Here is a 27,324-nt window from a genome sequence, read left to right as displayed (position 1 = left end):
CGTGACGCTTGGTATTCAGGCCGAAGAGTTCAATCTTGGTTTTATCAGACCAGAGAATCTTGTTTCTCCTGGTCTGAGACCTTTAGGTGCCTTTTGGCAAACTCCAAGCAGGCTGTCATGTGCCTTTTACTGAGGAGTGGCTTCCATCTGGCCACTCTACCATAAAGGCCTGATTGGTGGAGTGCTGCAGAGATGGTTGTTCTTCTGGAAGGTTCTCCCATCTCCACAGAGGAACTCTGGAGCTCACCTCCCTGACCAAGGCCCTTCTCCCCCGATTGCTCAGTTTGGCCGGGTGGCCAGCTCTAGGAAGAGTCATGGTGGTTCCAAATTTCTTCCATTTAAGAATGATGGAGGCCACTGTGTTCTTGGGAACCTTCAATCCTGTAGACATTTTTTGGTACCCTTCCACAGATATGTGCCTCGACACAATCCTGTCTCGGCGCTCTAAGGACAATTCCTTCAACCTCATGGCTTGGTTTTTGCTCTGACATGCACTTTCAACTGTGGGACCTTATATAGACAGATGTGTGCCTTTCCAAATCATGTCCAATCAATTGAATTGACCACAGGTGGACTCCAATCCAGTTGTAGAAACATCTCAAGGATGATCAATGGAAACAGGATGCACCTGAGCTCAATTTCGAGTCTAATGGCAAAGGGTCTGAATACTTATAACAGAATGTTTTTTCTTAAATTTTTATACATTTGCAAGAATTCCTAAAAAACTGTTGACGCTTTGTCATTTTGGGGTGATGTGTGTAGATTTATGAGGATTTGTATTTATTTAATCCATTTTAGAATAAGGCTGTAACGTATCAAAATGTGGAAAAAGTGAAGGGGTTTGAATGCCTTCCGAATGCACTGTATAAACAACGTAGATGCTCAGGGCTCCTCCGGCCACATCTCTCCTCTCTGCAGTGTATGGTTGGCAGCAGATGGTACAGAGTGAAACGTATCATCTGTCAAATCAAGTTTAGCTCCGTTTTGATCAATGTTTGCGCCTGGCCGAGCCGGAATTCACTCTGCGTTTGGCCATTCAATAAGCTACAAAACACACAGACAGAGGACAAAAAGGTTATCTAAGCAGTGTCCTCCTCTCCCGTTTTCAAGCCTCATGACTCGGTAACACAGATGTTCTTTGTCAGCCTGAGTGATGAGTTTTCCTCCCCGCAGCGGCAGTGTTGATGAGGGGGAGGTGCTCTCCAGACATTAGAGGCATTTCTGCACACACCAGCACAATGCAGGCCACTTCTATATCACAGGGAAGGGCGTCTACGCCTTTGGCGGGTCACAAAGATTAGGCTACGGACCACTACTCTCGGGCAGGCACGCAATGTCAGCGCGGCAAACCCTACGCTGGAATAGTGCTGCATTTCATTACTGCGTGTGTCTGTCCCCCCTTAGGGAATTCACAGTGGAACAAAATAGAGATCAGGCTGATGTAGTATTGTACGTGTTTAAATGTTTTATATTTAAGCAATAAGGCCTGAGGGGGTTGTGGTATATGCCAATACACCAAGGCTAAGGGCTGTTCTTATCCACGACGCAACGCAGAGTGCCTGGATACAGCCCTTAGCCGTGGTATATTGGCCATATACCACAAACCCCCGAGTTGCCTTATTGCTATTATAAACTGGTTACCAATGTACAGTGCATTCGGAAAGTATTCAGACCCCTTGACTTTTTCTACATTTTATTACGTTACAGCCTTATTCTAAAATGGCTTCAATTGTTTTTTTCCCTAATCAATCTACACACAATACTCCATAATGACGCAAATGTATTAATAATAGAAAACGTTAATATGACATTTACTTAAGTATTCAGACCCTTTACTCAGTACTTTGTTGAAGCACCTTTGGCAGCGATTACAGCCTCGAGTCTTCTTGGGTATGACGCTACAAGCTTGGCACACCTGTATTTGGGGAGTTTCTCCCATTTTTCTCTGCAGATCCTCTCAAGCTCTGTCAGGTTGGATGGGGAGTGTCGCTGCACAGCTATTTTCAGGTCTCTCCAGAGATGTTCAATGGATTTCAAGTCCGGGCTCTGGCTGGGCCACTCAAGGACATTCAGAGACTTGTCCCGAAGCCACTCCTGCGTTGTCTTGGCTGTGTGCTTAGGGTCGTTGTCCTGTTGGAAGGTGAACCTTCGCCCAAGTCTGAGGTCCTGAGTACTCTGGACCAGGTTTTCATCAAGGATCTCTCTGTACTTTGCTCCGTTCATCTTTCCCTCGATCCTGACAAGTCTGAAAAACATCCCCACAGCATGATGCTGCCACCACCATGCTTCATCGTAGGGATGGTGCCATATTTCCTCCCAACGTGACGCTTGGCATTCAGGCCAAAGAGATCAATCTTGGTTTCATCAGACCAGAGAATCTTGTTTCTCATGGTCTGAGAGTCCTTTAGGTGCCTTTTAGCAAACTCCAAGCGGGCTGTCATGCGCCTTTTACTGAGGAGTGACTTCCGTCTGGCCACTATACCATAAAGGCCTGATTGGTGGAGTGCTGCAGAGATGGTTGTCCTTCTGGAAGGTTCTCCCATCTCCACAGAGGAACTCTGGAGCTCTGTCAGAGTGACCATCGGGTTCTTGGTCACCTCCCTGACCAAGGCCCTTCTCCCCCGATTGCTCAGTTTGGCCGGGCGGCCAGCTCTAGGGAGAGTCTTGGTGGTTCCAAACTTCTTCCATTTAAGAATGATGGAGGCCACTGTGTTCTTGTGGACCTTCAATCCTGTAGACATTTTTTGGTACCCTTCCACAGATATGTGCCTCGACACAATCCTGTCTCGGAGCTCTACAGACAATTCCTTTGACCTCACGGCTTGGTTTTTGCTCTGACGTGCACTGTCAACTGTGGGACCTTATACAGACAGTGTGCCTTTCCAAATCATGTCCAATCAATTGAATTCACCACAGGTGGACTCCAATGAAGTTGTAGAAACATCTCAAGGATGATCAATGGAAACAGGATGCACCTGAGCTCAATTTTGAGTCTAATGGCACAGGGTCTGAACACTTATTTTTCATAAATTTGCAAAAAGATCTAAAAACCAGTTTTTGCTTTGTCGTTATGGGGTATTGTGTGTAGATTGATGAGGAAAATTTTTCATTTAATCGATTTCAGAATAAGGCTGTAATGTGGAAAAGGTCAAGGGGTCTGAATACTTTCCGAATGCACTATAATTAGAGCAGCACAAATACATGTTTTGTCATACCCGTGGTATACCACGGCTTTCAGCCAATCAGCGTTCATGGCTTGAACCACCCAGTTTATAGAAATAAATAAATAGAGGACCGGTATATAAAAATATATAATAATATATAATAATATAAACTCAAGCCTCTTTCACTGGAGTTCAATTAGATTTGTATTGAGGAAAAACATTGTTGCTATACAAAACCAATGCACATTTTTATATGATTAATTGTACATTTATTAGTGAAATAGAAAAAAATAACATTTTATTGCAACTTAAGCAGTGCAAAAGCTAGATGATTTTTACAGAGTGGTGGGTTTCATTGAATTCAGTCCATTTTGTTGTCCTGTCTGTACTCGGTTGTCTTATTTAGCTCAAGTCGAATCACATAACCTCTCTCAACAATCAAACTGCGCAATTACAGAATGAACAAACGCTTGTTAGACCAGAGTTGTTATGCAAAGGACATCCACTAGCTTGGGAGAATCAATGTAACTCAAATACAGACTCACAAATCAATGCTGAAAACCAAGAGGGTTGGAGCAATGAGAGCGGTGGTATTTTTCCAACTTTTTTCCATCAGTGAGTCGCATTTCTTTGCACATTTATCTGTATCCACACGTAGAGAGGCAATACGTACTGAAAATAGGCAGGCGCAAGATAATATATGCATCCAGCCTGCACAAAGCAGCCTCAGCATGTCTAGCTAATGGCTGTGGACATATTGGGACACATCAACGCCCATGCCTTGAACACACAACTCTCTTTATCATTTCAAAGTGGGAGACATGAAACACACTTATCATTCTGCTGGACAGCATTGAAGGCAGTGTGTTACTGAAGGCCAGCCACTGATAGGTAGCAGAGACTGAGGGGGCGTGTTGGACTGTGGTCCTAAGGGAATTCAATACAGTCAGATTATTTTGCTTATTATGTTTCTTCCATCAAAGGAATATATTCATGAGCTGGCTCGCGGTCCAAAGTTATCGCAACGTTCTTCCATCTTAATTGCCCCGGTGGCAAAATCATTAACTGCAGTCATTTGTCAGGCGATGACTATTTTTTGGGCGTTCTTTCCCTCTCTTTCTCTTTCTTCCCCCCAACATGGCTCTTTATGTTGTGTCCTATTTGCTGCTGGTGGGGCCGCAATGCATGCTGGATAATCTGGAGGAGGAAATCGTCCCCAAAAGGAATATAATTCAGACGGAGCCGTGCGAGTGTCAGCGACCCTGCCAATGGTGTGCTACAGTTCGAGACAGTTTCTATGGCAACAGCCAATCCCCTTTTCGCACTCCAAAAAGGTGGTAAAAGAGAGGATGAGATGAACAAATGCAAACCAAGCAGAAGGATAATAGGAGGGTAGGGGTAATTGATGTAATAGAGCAAAACAACGCCATATCATATCCTCTGTCCTGCAGCCATGTTGGACGTTACACCCCTGCTGTGTGTGGTTAAGTGGGCAACTCGTAAAGTGCATTTGGAAAGAATTCAGACCCCTTGACTTTTTCCACATTTTGTAACGTTACAGCCTTATTCTAAAATGTATTAAATGAATGTTTTTCCTCATCAATCTACACATAATACCCCATAATGACAAAGCAAAAACAGGTTTTTAGAAATTTTTGCAAATTTATAAAAAGTTCTAAACAGAAATACCTTATTTACATAAGTATTCAGACCCTTTGCTATGAGACTCGAAATTGAGCTCAGGTGTATCCTGTTTCCATTGATCATCCTTGAGATGCTTCTACAACTTGATTGGCGTCCATCTGTGGTAAATTCAATTGATTGGACATGATTTGGAAAGGCACACACCTGTCTATATAAGGTCCAACAGCGGACAGTGCATGTCAGAGCAAAAACCAAGCCATGAGGTCAAAGGAATTGTCCGTAGAGCTCCGAGACAGGATTGTGTCGAGGCACAGATCTGGGGAAGGGTACCAAAACATTTCTGCAGCATTGAAGGTCCCCAAGAACACAGTGGCCCCCATCATTCTTAAATGGAAGAAGTTTGGAACCACCAAGACTCTTCCTAGAGCTGGCTGCCCGGCCAAACTGAGCAATCGGGGGAGAAGGGCCATGGTCAGGGAGGTGACCAAGAACCCGATTGTCACTCTGACAGAGCTCCAGAGTTGGTCTGTGGAGATGGGAGAACCTTCCAGAAGGACAACCATCTCTGCAGCACTCTGCCAATCAGGCGTTTATGGTAGAGTGGCCAGACGGAAGCCACTCCTCAGTAAAAGGCACATGACAGCCTGCTTGGAGTTTGCCAAAAGCAGCTAAAGACTCCCAGATCATGGGAAACAAGATTATCTGGTCTGATAAAACCAAGATTGAACTCTTTGGCCTGAATGCCAAGTGTCACATCTGGAGGAAACCAGGCACCATCCCTACGGATAAGCATGGTGGTGGACGCATCATGCTGTGGGGATGTTTTTTAGCAGCAGGGACTGGGAGTCAGGATCGAGGGAAAGATGAACGGAGTACAGAGAGATCCTTGATGAAAACCTGCCCCAGAGTGCTCATGACCTCAGACTGGGGCGAAGGTTTAACTTCCAACAGGACAACGACCCTAAGCACACAGCCAAGTCAACGCAGGAGTGGCTTCGGGACAAGTCTCTGAATGTCCTTGAGTGGCCCAGCCAGAGCCTGGACTTGAACCCAAGCTAGCATCTCTGGAGCGACCAGAAAATAGCTGTGCAGCGACGCTCCCCATCCAACCTGACAGAGCTTGAGAGGATCTGCAGAGAAGAATGGGAGAAACGTCATACCCAAGAAGACTCGAGGCTGTAATCGCTGCCAAAGGTGCTTCAACAAAGTACTGAGTAAAGGGTCTGAATACTTATGTTAATGTGATATTTCAATTTTTTTGTGTGCAAACATTTCTAAAAATCTGTTTTTGCTTCGTCCTTATGAGGTATTGTGTTCATTTTAGAATAAGGCTGTAACGTAACAAAATGTAGAAAATGTCAAGGGGTCTGACTACTTTCCCAATGCACTGTCTAGTGTAAGGCTATTGATACCAGCCAAACGAATGCTATTGACATGATGTATTGCCTACTTCACAACTGGTCTGTGCAGTTTCCATTCAGAACTGCAATCTGATGTTGAATGACTGTTTATTTTTTATCAGTGAGTGACTAATATATGCAGTAGCCAGAGCTTACACAGCCCATGGCCTGGAGGAAGTCAGCCTTCAGCTGGCACTACTATCTTACCTACTGTGAGTAACACAGTACACACCAACCCAACTGTGGCAAGATGAACCCGAATAGACTTATGGCCAGTTTAGGATTTTGTAATAACTATTTTTAGGATTACGTAATAACCATTTTTAGACAATGTAAACAAACAAAGCGTAAACAAAGCCTCATTCCACGACAGGTCAGGCTGAACATCAACCATGCTAGAGCATAGATGCCCCACAGCAGCAGTGGGCTGGAGCCCAGCTGGGCTGTGATTAGCTAGTCAGCTCTCTACAGCAGGCTCTTTCTCTCTCCAGTCATGCAAACACAATAGGAGCCAAAGGTCTGAGCCACATCTACTGGATGTAACTGGCGCATGTGAAGCCAGCGAAGCAAGTCAGGAGAAACAGAGGCTAACCAAGAGCACTGTCTCCTGATGGACGATGACACAAACACTGCGTGGACATTAAAGGGGGATCTGGGTTTGACAAGAAACAAGCAGACGTCTTGGTTTCCGAATATTGTCTTGTTGTAGTTAAGCAGTCAAGGGCTCAAATTCAGGGGTCCATGAGTGTTAGTAGGAGCCAAACAAACTGTTTGTTGGTTCTCCCATCTTGTTTTTATAATTATGGTAATTTGTTTAAGTAATTAGCCACTAATAGCAGGGTTGTTGTCTGTCAATGGAAGCTTGTACAATATAATTCACCCCCTAGTCGAATCCATAAAGATATTCTTAACATGATTTCTACTGTAGTAACAATATTGTTATTAGTAATGATTAATAAAAACTCATAATTATTTATAATAAAAATAGGCTACTCATTTTCTATCATTACTGTATTTCAGTCTTAAAAAAGATGAGTAATAGATTTGCATTATCATGATCATCATAGCTATAGGTTTATTTTTATTACGCTATCAGTTATTATTACATGTTTTACAGTGTGAGTCATATCGATACAGTAAATGAAGGCCATGAATGTGAGGCCGGAACAAAGAACACGAGTAGCATACATACTAGGATTCTCCCCCAACCAACACGCCCGCCCACCACTGCTGCATTTCTTCCTCCACCACCCTTTCACACCAAGACAGTCTGGTTACCACGGCAACGGCACCTGCCAGTGAAGACTGAGAGCCTGAGAATCTCTCTCCTCAACCAGGCTGTCTTGTCCTTGTCACGATCGTCAGGAACAGAGGACCAATGCGCAGCGTTATTTGCGGACATATTTATTTAATTAGAAAGATAACACGAACAAAACAACAAACGATAACGTGACGTCCAAAGGTGCAACACACAAACCTATACAGGAACAAGATCCCACAAACACTGTGGGAAAACTGGCTGCTTAAGTATGGTTCCCAATCAGAGACAACAAGCAACAGCTGATACACGTTGCCTCTGATTGAGAACCACACTGGCCAACATAGAAATTCTAAACTAGAATGACAAACAAATGAAAACTCACACCCTGGCTCAACATACTAGAGTCCCCAGAGCCAGGGCGTGACAGTCCTTGTGCACTATTGAATGGAATCGATCTTATCATACTGTAGATGTACAGTTGAAGTCAGAAGTTTACATACACTTAGGTTGGAGAAATTAAAACTCGTTTTTTTCAACCACTCCAAAAATTTCTTGTTAACAAACTATAGTTTTGACAAGTCGGTTAGGACATCTACTTTGTGCATGACACATGTAATTTTTCCAACAATTGTTTACAGACTATAGATTATTTCACTTATAATTCACTGTATCACAATTCCAGTGGGTCAGAAGTTTGCATACACTAAGTTGACTGTGCCTTTAAACAGCTTGGAAAATTCCAGAAAATGATTTCATGGCTTTAGAAGCTTCTGATAGGCTAATTTACATCATTTGAGTCAATTGGAGGTGTAACTGTGGATGTATTTCAAGGCCTACCTTCAAACAGTGCCTCTTTGCTTGACATCATGGGAAAATCAAAAGAAATCAGCCAACACCTCAGAAAGAAAATTGTAGACCTCCACATGTCTGGTTCTTCCTTGGGAGCAATTTCCAAACGGCTGAAGGTACCACGTTCATCTGTATGAATTATAGTACGCAAGTAAAAACACCATGGGACCACACAGCCGTCATCCCGCTCAGGAAGGAGACACGTTCTGTCTCCTAGAGATTAACGTACTTTGGTGCGAAAAGTGCAAATCAATCCCAGAACAACAGCAAAGGACCTTGTGAAGACGCTGGAGGAAAAAGGTACAAAAGTATCTATATCCACAGTAAAAAGAGTCCTATATCGACATAACCTCAGCAAGGAAGAAGCCACTGCTCCAAAACCACCATTAAAAAGCCAGACTACGGTTTGCAACTGCACATGGGGACGAAGATCGTACTTTATGGAAAAATGTCCTCTGGTCTGATGAAACAAAAATATAACTGTTTGGCCATAATGACCATCGTTATGTTTGGAGGAAAAAAGGGGGATGCTTGCAAGCCGAAGAACACCATCCCAACCTTGAAGCACGGGGGTGGCAGCATCATGCTGTGGGGGTGCTTGCTTCAGGAGGGACTGCTGCACTTCACAAAATAGATGGCATCATGAGGAAGGAAAATTAGGTGGATATATTGAAGCAACATCTCAAAACAACAGTCAGGAAGTTAAAGCTTGGTCGCAAATGGGTCTTCCAAATGGACAATGACCCCAAGCATACTTCCAAAGTTGTGGCAAAATGGCTTAAGGACAACAAAGTCAAGGTATTGGAGTGGCCATCACAAAGCCCTAACCTCAATCCTATAGAAAATGTGTGGGCAGAACCGAAAAAGCGTGTGCGAGCAAGGAGGCCTACAAACCTGACTCAGTTACACCAGCTCTGTCAGGAGGAATGGGCCAAAATTCACCCAACTTATTGTAGGAAGCTTGTGGAAGGCTACCCGAAACGTTTGACCCAAGTTAAACAATTTAAAGGCAATGATACCAAATACTAATTGAGTGTATGTAAACTTCTGACCCACTGGGAATGTGATGAAAGAAATAAAAGCTGAAATAAATCATTCTCTCTACTATTATTCTGACAATTCACATTTGTAAAAAAAAAAGTGGTGATCCTAACTGACCTAAAACAGGGAATTTTTACTAGGATTAAAAGTCAGGAATTATGAAAAACTGAGTTTAAATGTATTTGGCTAAGGTGTATGTAAACTTCTGACTTCAACTTTAGGTTAAGAATCATCAAGGCTCTGACAGTAGGGCAGTACCTCGGGTGAGTTCAAGGTGTTGATAAATGTCTAAACCATTATTAAGTATTTTTCTAGTATAAAATGCAATGAAATAATAGCCATAAATAAAGTCCACCTGTGTGCAATCTAAGTGTCACATGATCTGTCACATGATCTCAGTATATATACAACTGATCTGAAATGCCCCAGAGTCTGCAACACCACTAAGCAAGGGGCACCACCAAGCAAGTGGCACCATGAAGACCAAGGAGCTCTCCAAACAGGTCAGGGACAAAGTTGTAGAGAAGTACAGATCAGGGTTGGGTTATAAAAAAATATCAGAAACTTTGAACATCCCACAGAGCACCATTAAATCCATTATTAAAAAATTGAAAGAATATGGCACCACAACAAACCTGCCAAGAGAGGGCCGCCCACCAAAACTCACGAACCAGGCAAGGAGGGCATTAATCAGAGAGGCAACAAAGAGACCAAAGATAACCCTGAAGGAGCTGCAAAGCTCCACAGCGGAGATTGGAGTATCTGTCCATAGGACCACTTTAAGCCACACACTCCACAGAGCTGGGCTTTACGGAAGAGTGGCCAGAAAAAAGCCATTGCTTAAAGAAAAAAAATAAGCAAACATGTTTGGTGTTCGCCAAAAGGCATGACTCCCCAAACATATGGAAGAAGGTACTCTGGTCAGATGAGACTCAAATTAAAACGCTCTGTCTGGCGCAAACCCAACACCTCTCATCACCCCGAGAACACCATCCCCACAGTGAAGCATGGTGGTGGCAGCATCATGCTGTGGATATGTTTTTCATCGGCAGGGACTGGGTAACTAGTCAGAATTGAAGGAATGATGGATGGCGCTAAATACAGGGACATTTTTGAGGGAAATCTGTTTCAGTCTTCCAGAAATTTGAGACTGGGACAGAGGTTAACCTTCCAGCAGGACAATGACCCTAAGCATACTGCTAAAGCAACACTCGAGTGGTTTAAGGGGAAACATTTAAATGTCTTGGAATGGCCTAGTCAAAGCCGAGACCTCAATCCAATTGAGAATCTGTGGTATGACTTAAAGATTGCTGTTCCCCAGCGGAACCCATCCAACTTGAAGGAGCTGCAGCAGTTTTGCTTTGAAGAATGGGCAAAAATCCCAGTGGGTAGATGTGCCAAGCTTATAGAGACATACCCCAAGAGACTTGCAGCTGTAATTGCTGCAAAGGGTGGCTCTACAAAGTATTGACTTTGGGGGGGTGAATAGTTATGCACACTCAAGTTTTCTGTTTTTTTGTCTTATTTCTTGTATGTTTCACAATAAAAAAATATTTTGCATCCTCAAAGTGGTAGGCATGTTGTGTAAATCAAATGATACAAACCCCCCAAAAAATCCATTTAAATTCCAGGTTGTAAGGCAACAAAATAGGAAAAATGCCAAGGGGGGTGAATACCTTCGCAAGCCACTGTACATATGAAGCAGTATAAGGGACATTTTCCATCTAATGAGAAATACGTCACCACAGCTCCATTTTCCAATAATGGAGGAACCCACTTCCATGGATTGAGCATGGGGTCAGACCAGCCCATACTGACAGTGATGGAGCTTTTGGGGTCAAAAGGCCAGGTAATATACTGTCATACCAATGCATTTAGATTGACCCAAGTAGGAGGAGCATCTACAACCTCATCCAAAATGAAACCCAGAACATTAATTATTCAGATATTGTAAAACGGGGGAAGAAGTCCTGCAATCTGATCAAAATGTTATTCAATTTTACATTTTAGCAGACACTCTTATCCAGAGCGACTTACAGTTAGTGATTACATATTATTATTTTTTTATACTGGCCCCCCATGGGAATCGAGCCCACAACCCTGGCGTTGCAAACACCATGCTCTATCAACTGAGCTACATCCCTGCCGGCCATTCCCTCCCCTACCCTAGACGACGCTGGGCCAATTGTGCGCCGCCCATGAGTCTCCCGGTCGCGGCCGGCTGCGACAGAGCCTGGATTCGAACCAGGATCTCTAGTGGCACAGTTAGCACTGCGATGCAGTGCCTTAGACCACTGCGCCACTCAGGAGTTTGTGAGGTTTCCAGACACAGATGTTTTTCTTCTTTCAAAATGGCGTCTGTCATGGCAAGTGGACACATCCTAAGCTTACAGAAGGATTGTCATTGCACGGGCAAATACCATAGAGCAGAGTGTTTTTTTTATTGAGCTAGCACATAGCTAACACAGCATTGTCAGCACATACAATAGCTAGCACAACATAGTTAGTAGGCCTACGTAGCTAGAACATTGCTAACGTTACAGCTTATGCTAACAGCACAGATCATTGCTAGCCTGGAACTGACTGGCCATCCCAGCTTAGAGACTGGACTGTAAAAGCTAGAGTGTTTCTATCAGTTTGTCACAGCTGGTATTGACTCTTCTGTACATGCTCACTAAGTGAAGAATCAATACAGTGTTATCATCAGAGTTCGAATTCACTTGCCAAAAAGCCTCTCAGCGACAGTCTTCGACTCTCTGCACAAGTTCTCAAATGACCCAGACACAAAATGACCTATCTCTCTGGGGACACGTCCTTCAAAAGTGACCGCAACATTTTGTTTTCATTAATTACATGGATGTCAGATGTAAAGGGAGATATGCGCATGGTAAAGACCACTCAAGAAGATCGCATAATCTTAGTGACATGCCCTGGGCCTTTTGTATATACAAGCCTACATCAAGAAGGGAAAGGTTTTTGCTAGCTATAGCTGTCTCTACAGGTTCTAAAACCATACATGGGTCCCAATGTCAGACCAATGATAGACCAACGCTATGGTATTTAACCTAAGGGGGTCTCCTAGCAGATTAGCATTACACCATCAACCATTGATAAGTTTACAATGTAAAGAGTTGGTAGGCTTCCATAGGTAGAAAGGAGGACATTTCCTATTGTTTAGGTGACAGAGAAGGTCAACAACATCCCACTATAGCCTCTATGGATAAGAGATCTTCCATTGCATTCTGAGTGATGTGCATTCATTGTGAGCAAGGCAAGCCTTTGTTCACATTGGCTATTTATGTCAATGACTTTGGCACGGAGCTGAAAGGCACTGCCTCAGAGATTGTATCTGAAGCAGCGTCAACAGCAGCAGCATTTTAGCATCCATTACAGGAAAGAAGGCTTTCAGTGATAATGGAAATAAGGCCCTTAACTGTAGGAGATTTCCGTTCCTTCCTCCCAGTCATTGGGAATGTCAATTGCAGTAGGCTATACAGTGAGGGAAAAAAGTATTTGATCCCCTGCTGATTTTGTACGTTTGCCCACTGACAAAGAAATTATCAGTCTATAATTTTAATGGTAGGTTTATTTGAACATTGAGAGACAGAATAACAACAACAAAATCCAGAAAAACGCATGTCAAAAATGTTATAAATTGATTTGCACTTTAATGAGGGAAATATGTATTTGACCCCCTCTCAATCAGAAAGATTTCTGGCTCCCAGGTGTCTTTTATACAGGTAACGAGTTGAGATTAGGAGCACACTCTTAAAGGGAGTGCTTCTAATCTCAGTTTGTTACCTGTATAAAAGACACCTGGGAGCCAGAAATCTTTCTGATTGAGAGGGGGTCAAATAATAATAATAATAATAATAATAATAATAATAATAATAATAATATGCCATTTAGCAGACGCTTTTATCCAAAGCGACTTACAGTCATGCGTGCATACATTTTTGTGTCAAATACTTGCCAAACATCAGCCTCGAAACCTTAATGACTTGGAGAAGAACTGCAAAGAGGAGTGGGACAAAATCCCTCCTGAGATGTGTGCAAACCTGGTGGCCAACTACAAGAAACATCTGACCTCTGTGATTGCCAACAAGGGTTTTGCCACCAAGTACTAAGTCATGTTTTGCAGAGGGGTCAAATACTTATTTCACTCATTAAAATGCAAATCAATTTATAACATTTTTGACATGCGTTTTTCTGGATTTTTTTGTTGTTATTCTGTCTCTCAATGTTCAAATAAACTTGCCATTAAAATTATAGACTGATCATGTCTTTGTCAGTGGGCAAACATACAAAATCAGCAGGGAATCAAATACTTTTTTCCCTCACTGTATATCTTTCAACGGAAACTGGCAAACTGATCAAATGCATGTTTCCTCAATTTAATAGACATGCATTTGAGCTGAGGTTCAGTAACCGACTGCCAAAATAGTAGGAAAATATACATGTATTTGATTAGGTGATATACAGTGCATTCTGAAAGTATTCAGACCCCTTGACTTTTTCCACATTTTGTTACGTAATAGCCTTATTCTAAAATGTATTTAATTAATTGTTTTCTCATCAATCTACACAAAGCACCCCATAATGACAAAGCAAAAAAAGGTTTTTAGACATTTTTGCAAATTGATTAAAAATACAAAACTGAAAAATCACATTTACTTAAGTATTCAAACCCTTTACTCAGTACTTTGCTGAGGCCCCGTTGGCAGCGATTACAGCCTCAAGTCTTCTTGGGTATGACACTACAAGCTTGGCACACCTGTATTTGTGAAGTTTCTCCCATTCTTCTCTGCAGATCCTCTCAAGCTCTGTCAGGTTGGATGGGGAACGTCGCTGCACAGCTATTTTCGGTCTATCCAGAGATGTTCGATCAGGTTCAAGTCCGGGCTCTGGCTGGGTTACTTAAGGACATTCAGAGACTTGTCCCGAAGCCACTCCTGCGTTGTCTTGGTTGTGTGCTTAGGGTCGTTGTCCTGTTGGAAGGTGAACCTTCGCCCAGTCTGAGGTCCTGAGCGCTCTGGAGCAGGTTTTCATCAAGGATCTCTCTGTAATTTGCTCCGTTCATCTTTCCCTTGATACTGACTAGTCTCCCAGTCCCTGCCGCTGAAAAACATCCCCACAACATGATGCTGCCACCACCATGCTTCACCGTAGGGACGGTGCCAGGTTTCCTCCAGACGTGACGCTTGGCATTCAGGCCAAAGAGTTCAATCTTGGTTTCATCAGACCAAATAATTTTGTTTCTCATGGTCTGAGAGTCTTTAGGTGCCTTTTGGAAAACTCCAAGCGAGCTGTCATGCACCTTTTACTGAGGAGTGGCTTCCGTCTGGCCACTACCATAAAGGCCTGATTGTTGGAGTGCTGCAGAGATGGTTATCCTTCTGGAAGGTTCTCCCATCTCCACAGAGGAACTCTAGAGCTCTGTCAGAGTGACCATCTGGTTTTTGGTCACCTCCCTGACCAAGGCCCTTCTCCCCCGATTGCTCAGTTTGGCCGGGCAGTCAGCTCTAGGAAGTCTTGGTGGTTCCAAACTTCTTCCATTTAAGAATGATGGAGGCCACCGTGTTCTTGGGGACCTTCAATGCTTCAGAAATTTTTTGGTGCCCTTCCACAGATCTGTGCCTCGACACAATCCTGTCTCGGAGCTCTACGGACAATTCATGGCTTGGTTTTTGCTCTGACATGCACTGTCAACAGTGGGACCTTATATAGACAGGTGTGTGCCTTTCCAAATCATGTCCAATCAATTGAATTTACCACAGGTGGACTCCAATGAAGTTGTAGAAACATCTCAAGGATGATCAACGGAAACAGGATGCACCTGAGCTCAATTTCGAGTCTCATAGCAAAGGGTCTGAATACTTAAGTAAATAAGGTATTTCTGTTTTTGGTTTTTAATAAATTGGCAAAAATTCTCAAAACCTGTTTTTTCATTATGGGGTATTGTGTGTAGATTGATGAGAATTTTATTTTATTTTAGAATAAGGCTGTAATGTAACAAAATGTGGAAAAAGTCAAGGGGTCTGAATACTTTCCGAATGCACTGTACATTTGTAATCTGACAACATTGATGAACTTGGATATTCCCTTGAGCGTGTCAAGAAACACAAATCATTAGGAAAAACAAATATGTCATAGTTACCATGTCTTACAAAGAAAAATATAATAACAATTCTTCATACTGTTTCTCTGGGTTTGGTTGACCATGTCGCTAGACATAGGCCACTCATAAAGTGCTTTATCCTACATTTCCTTCAAATATGATGTTAAATACTTTGGACCTGTCAGTAAAGCCCTTCTCCCTTCTTCTCAAGACTAGAGAATGATGTGAAATTATGGGAGGCTAGCCATAATTAATGTTATCTTGGTGAGAAGCTAACCTAATTGATTGATCAACCTTGTTGAATCTTAATTCCAGACTTCTCGTTGTCCATACACAGAATAATCAGTGATGCCTTGCCAACCACATCAGGGTTCAGTTGTTTTCCTCTGCAAAATCTGGTGTGTCAGTTACACTATATGTACAAACGTATGTGGACACCCCTTCAAATTAGTGGATTCAGCTATGTCAGCCACACCCATTGCTGACAGGTGTATAAAATCGAGCACACAGCCATGCAATCTCCATAGACAAACATTGGCAGTAGAATGGCCTTCCTGAAGAGCTCAGTGATTTTCAATGTGGCACCGTCATAGGATGCCACCTTTCCAACAAGTCAGTTCCAACAATTTCTGCCCTGCTAGAGCTTCCCCGGTCAACTGTAAGTGCTGTTATTGTGAAGTGGAAACGTCTAGGAGCAACAACTGCTCAGATGTGAAGTGGTAAGCCACACAAGCTCACAGAACGGGACCGCCGAGTCCTGAAGCGCGTAAAAATCGCCTTTCCTCGCTTGCAACACTCACCTCCGAGTTCCAAACTGCCTCTGGAAGCAACGTCAGCAAATAAAACTGTTTGTCGGGAGCTTCATGAAATGGGTTTCCATGGCCGAGCAGCCGCACACAAGCCTAAGATCACCATGCGCAATGCCAAACGTTGGCTGGAGTGGTGTAAAGCTCACCACCATTGGACTCTGGAGCAGTAGAAACACGTTCTCTGGAGTGATGAATCACGCTTCACCACCTGGCAGTCCGACAGACGAATCTGGGTTTGGCGGAACGCTACCTGCCTGAATGCATAGTGCCAACTGTAAAGTTAGGTGGAGGAGGAATAATGGTCTGGGGCTGCTTTTCATGGTTCGGGCTAGGCCCCTTAGTTCCAGTGAAGGGAAATCTTAACGCTACAGCATACAATGACATTCTAGATGTTTCTGTGCTTCCAACTATGTGGCAACAGTTTGGGGAAGAACCTTTCCTGTTTCAGCATGACAATGCCCCCGTGCACAAAGCGAGATCCATACAGAAATGGTTTGTCGAGATCGGTGTGGAAGAACTTGTCTGGCCTGCAGAGCCCTGACCTCAACCCCATCGAACACCTTTGGGATGAATTGGAACACCGACTGCGAGCCAGGCCTAATCGCCCAACATCAGTGCCCGACCTCACTAATGCTCTTGTGGCTGAATGGAAGCAAGTCCCCGAAGCAATGTTCCAACATCTAGTGTAAAGCCTTCCCAGAAGAGTGGAGGCTGTTATAGCAGCAAAGGGGGGACCAACTCCATATTAATGGCCATGATGTTGGAATGAGACGAGCATGTGTCCACATACTTATGGTCATGTAGCGTAGTATCCCATCCCTTACCTAAAAAATCATCACATTATATAACATTATGTAAGCACCTTCCATGTTGAGGGCTTTTAAGGCCTGGCGATGGCTTAGTTTCCAGGCCTAAAGGGGCTATGAATCGCTGGTCTGTTTAACCTGGCAGTTCTCTCGGTGGTCAAGTTCAGTTCCCTAGGGCAGTTTGTGTCCAGACAGTGTCCAGACAGCTCAGAACATCATAACATACAGTGTCGCCGCTAGTTAACCATCTGCAGTGGGGAAGTGAAAACTGAGAAAATAATATTGGATTCTGGATGTTGTTGTGAAGGCCTGATATGAGACATATGTAACCGGTGTGAAATGGCTGGCTAGTTAGCGGTGCGCACTAGTGGAATTTAAATTGGTGACGTCACTCGCTCTGAGACCTTGAAGTAGATTGTTTCTCTTGCTCTGCAAGGGCCCCGGCTTTTGTGGGGCGATAGGTAATGATGCTTTGTGTGTGGCAGTTGTTGATGTGTGCAGAGGATCCCTGGTTCAACACCAGGTTGGGGTGAGCAGAGGGACAGAAGCAATACTGTTACATATACACAGATGTCAACAGATCTAATAGGGCACAGCCACACCCTAGTTGCATGATAGAAGCCACTCACAGGATAATCAAAGCCATGGGCACAGTGGGTGGCCAGTCCCTAAGAGACTCATTAGAGTAGGATCTGCACTGGTTACCATTGATGTGTGTGTGTCTACAGTGTAAATGATATCAATGATGCTATAAAACCGATTAAAACTTACAACAGCCTATTTTCTTCTCTACTTCTGGGTTTACACATTATTATTCATGTAGTGTTAAATTGTATGTGGCTACTAATTTCCTTAACATATAATATCTATTTTTCTAGGTGTGATGTCATTTTGCACAAATGTCACAATCAAAAATGATATGTTACACTGATGAGGTTCCGATGATTGATTCAAACAAATTACAAAAATAACCTAATTTTATGAACTTTTTGTGTGCGCATGCATTCTAATGTAAATTCGATGCATTTTGTAATCCATAGGCTACAAAATAAGGACAGACGACGTCTCCTACACATCTGCCAGTACAGCTCTAAATGTCTATCCACCGTTCTCAATAATAAAGTGTAGGACCTATATCTCTGGAATTTACCATATAGGCCTAATAAAAATGTAACCGCTTAAAACAGCATGCATTGACGTTAAACATTGTGCATATCCATATAGCCTCATTTAGCTCAGCCAAACACCTTAATAAAAACAACTGCAAATAGGAGTCCATCAATCACACAACAGCGATGGTCTCCTGTTTTCTTCCATTGGCGACGTCAAAAAGGCCACCACGTAGCTCCGAAAATACACGAATCGATTTCAATGCAAAATATGTCCATGATTTATTGATGTCGAGTGGAGAGATTATCAGTTTGAGAAATAGCCTGCACATGTACGGTTTCGAAACCATCACATTAGGTTACCTGGACAAGCCTACCTGTTTCAATCGACCTTGCAATACATTTTCAGTACCAGCTTATTCATTGGACAATCTCGGCAACAAATACATTTTTTGCAGTGAAGATTGAACATAAAATTCATTCAAGGCTAAAAGCGTCATGTGTATCTTGAAAAACCCACTTCCATGCATCCGCCTGTTTAGCATTCTATTCGCATCAGGACCATTCTCCCTCCGCTCAGCTTGCAACGCAACCAACACGACCTCCATTTTCATGCAGCATCGTAAGAAACCGATAGAAATGCAATTCGTAGCTTTTAAACCTACGTTTGATGATGCATTTGTTGCTGGCATGTAAGATAATTATAAGACATACAGTTGTGCTTGATTCTTACCTCATTTCTCGAGCTGTGTTGATTTCAACAGGGTGTGGAAGGAGACCGCGGAATATGTGGGAGTGATACTGAATTCGCCAATAGCTGCTGCGTGTTACTGTTGTGATACTAGTCTGTCACAGCACAGCCTCTCGCTCTCTCTTGCGCGCGCGTTCCCTCTCTCAATGTCTCTCAATTTCACAAAAAAACGCTATTTATTTGTCTTGGTAGCCACATTTTGTATATAGAAAGTATTATACATATTTTACGCATATTTTGTTTTACCTCTAGCTAGACTCGAAATGTGTACACTAAGTGTACTAAACATTAAGGACACCTGCTCTTTCCATCCCTTATTGAGGTCACTTGTTAAATCCACTTCAATCAGTGTAGATGAAGGGGAGGAGACAGGTTCAATAATTATTTTTAAGCCTTGAGACAATTGAGACATGGATTGTGTATGTGTGCCATTCAGCTGGTGAAAGGGCAAGACAAAATATTTAAGTGCCTTTGAACTGGGTATGGTAGGAGGTGCCAGGCGAACTGGTTTGTGTCAATAACTGGTCCTCTCTAGCTCAGCTGGTAGAGCACGGCGCTTGTAACGCCAAGGTAGTGGGTTCCATCCCCGGGACCACCCATACACAAAAAAAAAATATATGTATGCACGCATGACTGTAAGTCGCTTTGGATAAAAGCGTCTGCTAAATGGCATATTATTATTAAAACTGCAACGTTGCGCTCCACAGTTTCCCGTGTGTATCAAGGGTGGCCCACCACCCAAAGGACATCCAGCCAACTTGACACAACTGTGGGAAGCATTGGAGTCAACATGGGCCAGTATCCATGTGGAACACTTTCGACACCTTGTAGAGTCCATGCCCCGAGGAATTGAGGCTGTTCTGAGGACAAAAGGATTTGCATTTGCTTCAGACGTTCGGCGTAAAGACTGGTTAGCTAAACCTAAACTTTAAACGTGTATATGGAAGTGCGGGAAAGGCACACAGACGTCAGATTTTGTTCCCACCTATAATGTGTGCATCTGTGAATTATAATACTGTGCACACTTTGGTCGTATCAAGGCTTAGTTTTGACGTGTTTTGCTCCAGGCTTGCCAGGGGTTGCTGTCCATGGTGCTGGACAGGTGAACGGTGCCGCTGCCTTGCCAGGGGTTGCTGTCCATGGTGCTGGACAGGTGAACGGTGCCGCTGCCTTGCCAGGGGTTGCTGTCCATTGTTCTGAACAGGTGAACTGTGCCGCTGCCTTACAAGGGGTTGCTGTCCATGGGGCTGGACAGGTGAATGGTGCCGCTGCCTTGACAGAGGTTCCTGTCCAGGGCAGTGAGGTGCTGAACCGACAGATCCCCTAAGTACTTTGCCTATCCAGGTATTCTTTAGTCTTATTCGTTCACCTGACCCAACGCCTTGATAAATAATGAAGAAAGGCACATGACCCCATTCATAATTGGTTAACCATGGGCCATTGTTTTGGAGGTGGGCGTTGCCTCTTATTCTTGTAATTTCTGAATTTACCACTGGAGGGAGACGATAGCTAATCTTTAGTGTCAGCGGCACCAAGGAAGACAGTCTGGGAAAAGCTCCAGACAGTGGCGCCAACCCCCTCCTTACATCAGTGTGTAATCCATGTTGTACCTCACAATATGTCTTATATTGGCTGTTGCATCTTGATAACAAAGTTTGGGAAGCTTTGTCATGTTTAAAAAAAGTAATAACCTTTTGACATTCTCTGTGCATGAATTTGATGTGGAAACAAATGTGAATGCCATTTGTTTAACATGAGGAGGGGTAAAAAACGAAAAGACAATGGAATTAAGAAAATGACATGTAGCCTAGCCCCAGATAATTCTTCACAACATGATATCATAGGAAAATGTCATCATGGCATGGTTTTGAAAAAAGGCAAAATGTCACAGTAGCTGACCTGTTTTTCTCAATACATAGCAGTCAATGGGAAAAGATGAGTGTCACAGTGTTGATGTCTTTCTCAGTACATTGCAGTTAATGGGAAAACATGAGTGACACAGGGTTGACGTTTTTCTCGTTTATCTCTCTCTCTCCACCTCCTCTTTATCCCCACTCCTTCTCTTCTCTCTCCTCCCACTTCTTTCACCCCCTCCACCCTCTCTCCCCGCTCCCACCCTCTCTGTCCCCTCTCTCCCCTCCCTCACTCTCCCCCTCCTCTCTCTCGCCCTCCTCCTCCTCCATTCTCTCTCCCTCCTTCTTTCCCTCCCTCCCCCTTCTCTCATCTCTCTCTTCTCTCTCTCTCCTCTCTCTCCCATCCCTCCTTCACCCTCTCCCGCTCTCTCCCCCTTTTCTCTCTCCCCTCGCCCCTCCATTGTCTCTCCTTCCTTCTTTCCCTGCCTTCCTCTCATCTCTCTCTCTCCCTCTCCCTACTCTCTCTCCCTCCTCTTTCCCACCTCTGTCTGTCTAATGACTCTCTCTCCTCCCTCCTCTCTTTCCCCCTCCCTCTTCATCCTCTCCCTGTCTCTCCTCTCTCTCCCTCTCCCTCACTCTCCCCCCTTCTGTCTCTCTCCCTCCTCCTCCTTCATTCTCTCTCCCCCCTTCTCTCTCTCTCCCTCCTCCTCCATTCTCTCGTCCCCCTTCTCTCTCTCGCCCTCCTCCATTCTCTCTCCCTCCTTCTTTCCCTGCCTACCCCTCCTCTCATCTCTCTCTCTCCTGCAGACAGACACAGGCAGACAGACACAGGCAGACAGGCAGACAGGCAGACAGGCAGACAGGCAGACAGGCAAGCAGGCAGGAGGACAGATAGTTTCAAGTCAATCAAAATAAATTTGACCAATATTCTCTTCAAAATTCATTCAAGAATTCATAACAACACTCTTAGTTTCTAGAACTGCAAGACCATTGTGTTCAATGGAGATAAAAAATGCTTTTTGATTGATTGACTTCAAATTTAACGGTCCCCTGGTCACAAAAATATGTAACATTTGGGAAGATTAAGCCTTTTAAACCCTTCGAAACCGCCCCTATGACCCTATCACTTCCTGAAATTCAATGTACGGCCTCCTGGGGACACTCTTTAATGATGCCCTGAGTTTCAAGTCTTTACGTTAAGAATTGGCTGTTCTACAGATGATGGAAGACACTGTTTTTGTGTAACTGCAGGGAGAGAATTAAGGACCATATTGAGGATGAATTAAGACACTTCCTGTTGCCACAGGAAGCTGAACCTCAACATAGGGCAAACCTATAAGGTCACGATTTGCTGTGTGCAAGGACAGTTAGCTAGCTCAATCACAGTCAACGGGGTTATGGTTATGTGAGGGCTGTAGGTAATGCTTTTCTATGGAAACCTTGTTATCTGTGGGACCAAGTTTTTAATGTGAAGAGTTAATTTCACATGGTCAGATGCAGGCTTGCGTTCATTGGGAGCATCTGTTGAACAATCCCATGCGTGAATTTTGTTTCTAGCCACAACCTTTCTGCCTATGTCACTGAAAAGCACATTATTTTTTTTATTTTTTATTTTTTTTTAGTCATTTCGCAGACGCTCTTATCCAGAGCGACTTACATGAGCAATTAGGGTTAAGTGCCTTGCTTAAGGGCACATCGACAGATTTTTCACCTAGTCGGCTCGGGGATTAGAACCAACAACCTTTCGGTTACTGGCACAACGCTCGTACCCACTAAGCTACCTGCCGCCCCTAATTCTAGGTCAGGCTTCAAGTGAGGCCTACCTTTCCGGCATGTAGTGGGGTAGGGGCAAATTAATTGTTAATTGGATTAAGGTTAGGGTTGAGGCCCGAAGCCTAGCTTCATGTCCACTCCCACCAATAGAGAGAGAGAGAGAGAGAGAGAGAGAGAGAGAGAGAGAGAGAGAGAGAGACGAGAGAGAGAGAGAGAGAGAGAGAACCCTGGGAGCTGTACCTTCTGCATCATGCCACTCTGCTATTTAACAGGCAGCAAACGGCATCCACTCACTGACACAAATGATGTGGCAGCCTAAAGCACTGCATGTTGGGCTACACTACATTAAACTGACCGACTTAAAGAAACCCATCTAATCAAAGATAATCATACACTATACAGTTGAAGTCGGAAGTTTACATACAGTTTAGCCAAATACATTTAAACTCATTTTTTCACAATTCCTGACATTTAATCCTAGTAAAAATCACTGTCTTAGGTCAGTTAGGATCACCACTTTATTTTAAGAATGTGAAATAAATGATTTATTTCAGCTTTTATTTCTTTCATCACATTCCCAGTGGGTCAGAAGTTTACATACACTCAATTAGTACAGTGGGGAAAAAAAGTATTTAGTCAGCCACCAATTGTGCAAGTTCTCCCACTTAAAAAGATGAGAGAGGCCTGTAATTTTCATCATAGGTACACGTCAACTATGACAGACAAATTGAGATTTTTTTTTTCAGAAAATCACATTGTAGGATTTTTAATGAATTTATTTGCAAATTATGGTGGAAAATAAGTATTTGGTCACCTACAAACAAGCAAGATTTCTGGCTCTCACAGACCTGTAACTTCTTCTTTAAGAGGCTCCTCTGTCCTCCACTTGTTACCTGTATTAATGGCACCTTTTTGAACTTGTCATCAGTATAAAAGACACCTGTCCACAACCTCAAACAGTCACACTCCAAACTCCACTATGGCCAAGACCAAAGAGCTGTCAAAGGACACCAGAAACAAAATTGTAGACCTACACCAGGCTGGGAAGACTGAATCTGCAATAGGTAAGCAGCTTGGTTTGAAGAAATCAACTGTGGGAGCAATTATTAGGAAATGGAAGACATACAAGACCACTGATAATCTCCCTCGATCTGGGGCTCCACGCAAGATCTCACCCCGTGGGGTCAAAATGATCACAAGAACGGTGAGCAAAAATCCCAGAACCACACAGGGGGACCTAGTGAATGACCTGCAGAGGGCTGGGACCAAAGTAACAAAGCCTACCATCAGTAACACACTACGCCGCCAGGGACTCAAATCCTGCAGTGCCAGACGTGTCCCCATGCTTAAGCCAGTACATGTCCAGGCCCGTCTGAAGTTTGCTAGAGTGCATTTGGATGATCCAAAAGACGATTGGGAGAATGTCATATGGTCAGATGAAACCAAACCAACTTGTAGTGTTTGGAGGACAAAGAATGCTGAGTTGCATCCAAAGAACACCATACCTAGTGTGAAGCATGGGGGTGGAAACATCATGCTTTGGGGCTGTTTTTCTGCAAAGGGACCAGGACGACTGATCCGTGTAAAGGAAAGAATGAATGGGGCCATGTATCGTGAGATTTTGAGTGAAAACCTCCTTTCATCAGCAAGGGCATTGAAGATGAAACGTGGCTGGGTCTTTCAGCATGGCAATGATCCCAAACACACCGCCCAGGCAACGAAGGAGTGGCTTCATAAGAAGCATTTCAAGGTCCTGGAGTGGCCTAGCCAGTCTCCAGATCTCAACCCCATAGAAAATCTTTGGAGGGAGTTGAAAGTCTGTGTTGCCCAGCGACAGCCCCAAAACATCACTGCTCTAGAGGAGATCTGCATGGAGGAATGGGCCAAAATACCAGCAACAGTGTGTGAAAACCTTGTGAAGACTTACAGAAGACGTTTGACCTGTGTCATTGCCAACAAAGGGTATACAACAAAGTATTGAGAAACTTTTGTTATTGACCAAATACTTATTTTCCACCATAATTTGCAAATAAATTCATTAAAAATCCTACAATGTGATTTTCTGGAGAAAAAAAATCTCATTTTGTCTGTCATAATTGACGTGTACCTATGATGAAAATTACAAGCCTCTCATCTTTTTAAGTGGGAGAACTTGCACAATTGGTGGCTGACTAAATACTTTTTTTCCCCACTGTATTTGGTAGCATTTAAATTGTTTAACTTGGGTCAAACGTTTCGGTAGCCTTCCACAAGCTTCCCACAATACGATGGGTGAATTTTAGCCCATTCCTCCTGACAGAGCTGGTGTAACTGAGTCAGGTTTGTAGGCCTCCTTGCTCGTACACGCTTTTTCAGTTCTGCCCACACATTTTCTATAGGATTGAGGTCAGGGCTTTGTGATGGCCACTCCAATACCTTGACTTTGTTGTCCTTAAGCCATTTTTCCACAACTTTGGAAGTATGCTTGGGGTCATTGTCCATTTGGAAGACTCATTTGCAACCAAGCTTTAACTTCCTGACTGATGTCTTGAGATGTTGCTTCAATATATCCACCAAATTTTCCTTCCTCATGATGCCATCTATTTTGTGAAGTGCAGCAGTCCCTCCTGCAGCAAAGCACCCCCACAGCATGATGCTGCCACCCCCGTGCTTCACGGTTGGGATTGTGTTCTTCGGCTTGCAAGCATCCCCCTTTTTCCTCCAAACATAGCGATGGTCATTATGGCCAAACAGTTATATTTTTGTTTCATCAGACCAGAGGACATTTCTCCAAAAAGTACGATCTTTGTCCCCATGTGCAGTTGCAAACTGTAATCTGGCTTTTTTATGGTGGTTTTGGAGCAGTGGCATCTTCCTTGCTGAGCGGCCTTTCAGGTTATGTCGATATAGGACTCGTTTTACTGTAGATATAGATACTTTTGTACCTGTTTCCTCCAGCATCTTCACAAGGTCCTTTGCTGTTGTTCTGGGATTGGTTTGCACTTTTCGCACCAAAGTACGTTCATCTCTAGGAGACAGAACGCGTCTCCTTCCTGAGCGGTATGACGGCTGCGTGGTCCCATGGTGTTTATACTTGCATACTATTGTTTGTACAGATGAACGTTGTACCTTCAGGCATTTGGAAATTCTCCCAAGGATGAACCAGACTTGTGGAGGTTTACAATTTGTTTTCTGAGGTCTTGGCTGATTTCTTTTGATTTTCCCATGATGTCAAGCAAAGAGGCACTGAGTTTGAAGGTAGGCCTTGAAATACATCCACAGGTACACCTCCAATTGACTCAAATTATGTCAATTAGCCTATCAGAAGCTTCTAAAGCCATTACATTATTTTCTGGAATTTTCCAAGCTGTTTAAAGGCACAGTCAACTTAGTGTATGTAAACTTCTGACCCACTGGAATTGTGATACAGTGAATTATAAGTGAAATAATCTGTCTGTAAACAATTCGTGGAAAAATGACTTGTGTCATGCACAAAGTAGATGTCCTAACCGACTTGCCAAAACTATAGTTTGTTAACAAGAAATTTGTGGAGTGGTTGAAAAACGAGTTTTAATGACTCCAACCTAAGTGTATGTAAACTTCCGACTTCAAATGTATATACAAAAGTATGTGGACACCCCTTCAAATTAGTGGATTTGGCTATTTCAGCCACACCCGTTGCTGACAGGTGTATAAAATCGAGCACACTGCCATGGAATCTCCATAGACAATGATTGGCAGTAGAATGTCCTTACTGAAGAGCTCAGTGATTTTCAACGTGGCACCATCATAGGATGCCACCTTTCCAACAAATTTCTGCACTGCTAGAGCTGCCCCGGTCAACTGTAAGTGCTGTTGTGAAGTGGAAACGTCTAGGAGCAACAACGGCTCAGCCGCGAAGTGGTAGGCCACACAAGCTCACAGAACAGGACCGCCGAGTGCTGAAGCGCGTAGTGCAGAAAAATCGTCTGTCCTCAATTGCAACACTCAATACTGAGTTCCAAACTGGAACTCAGCAACGTCAGAACAAGAACTGTTTGTCGGGAGCTTCATGAAATGTGTTGTGATGGAAATGTTCTCTGTGTATATCAGATCGTATGTTTAGTACAATGCTGCTTTGTAATAACCTTTCCTGGTTGGGTTCATGCAACTGAAGGATTGACTGCACAAAGGAGTAAACCACACTATCACTCATAAGCAATTTGGCAGTACGCTCAGAACATTGCTCTGGGAACTAGAAGGAGTTTCAAGGTAAGAAGCCTGATGTGGTATCAGTCAGTCACATGCAGGAATATATCCATGCTTATATATGTTTGTGTAGCAGTATAAAGGGACTGAAAGGGAACGCCCCTTTTCAGAGTTTCATCAGCCTTGTATTGAGTTTGTGAACCTCTCCGCGCGTTAATAAAGATTGCTTCATTTACTTTGACTTTGAGTCCTTAGTGATGAATTTCCACGACAGGGTTTCCATGGCCGAGCAGCCGCACACAAGCCTAAGATCACCATACGCAATGCCAAGTGTCGGCTGGAGTGGTGTAAAGCGCATTGCCATTGGACTCTGGAGCAGTGGAAATGCGTTCTCTGGAGTGATGAATCACGTTTCAACATCTGGCAGACTGATGGACGAATCTGGATTTGGCGGATGCCAGGAGAACGCTACCTGCCCCAATGCATAGTGCCAACTGTAAAGTTTGGTGGAGGAGGAATAATGGTCTGGGGTTGTTTTTCATGGTTCGGTCTAGGCCCCTTAGTTCCAGTGAAGCGAAA

The 27,324-nt window shown here is 43.6% G+C and overlaps 1 protein-coding gene across 1 annotated transcript in view; it reads right to left on the bottom strand.

Moving 5' to 3' along the window:
* The window catches only part of LOC121576479 (adenomatous polyposis coli protein 2-like), a 50,680-nt gene extending 31,658 nt beyond the window's left edge, over positions 1–19,022 (bottom strand). Inside the window, exon 1 of the mRNA XM_041889642.1 lies at positions 18,935–19,022. The gene's annotated coding sequence lies outside the window, so the exon portion shown is untranslated. The remainder of the gene's footprint in view (positions 1–18,934) is intronic.
* Between the last annotated feature and the right edge of the window lie 8,302 nt (positions 19,023–27,324).

Source organism: Coregonus clupeaformis, chromosome 11 (genome assembly GCF_020615455.1).
Source record: "Coregonus clupeaformis isolate EN_2021a chromosome 11, ASM2061545v1, whole genome shotgun sequence".
NCBI lineage: Eukaryota > Metazoa > Chordata > Actinopteri > Salmoniformes > Salmonidae > Coregonus > Coregonus clupeaformis.
The sequence above is the reverse complement of the archived record's forward strand: the minus strand, read 5'-3'. Positions and strand labels throughout refer to the sequence as shown.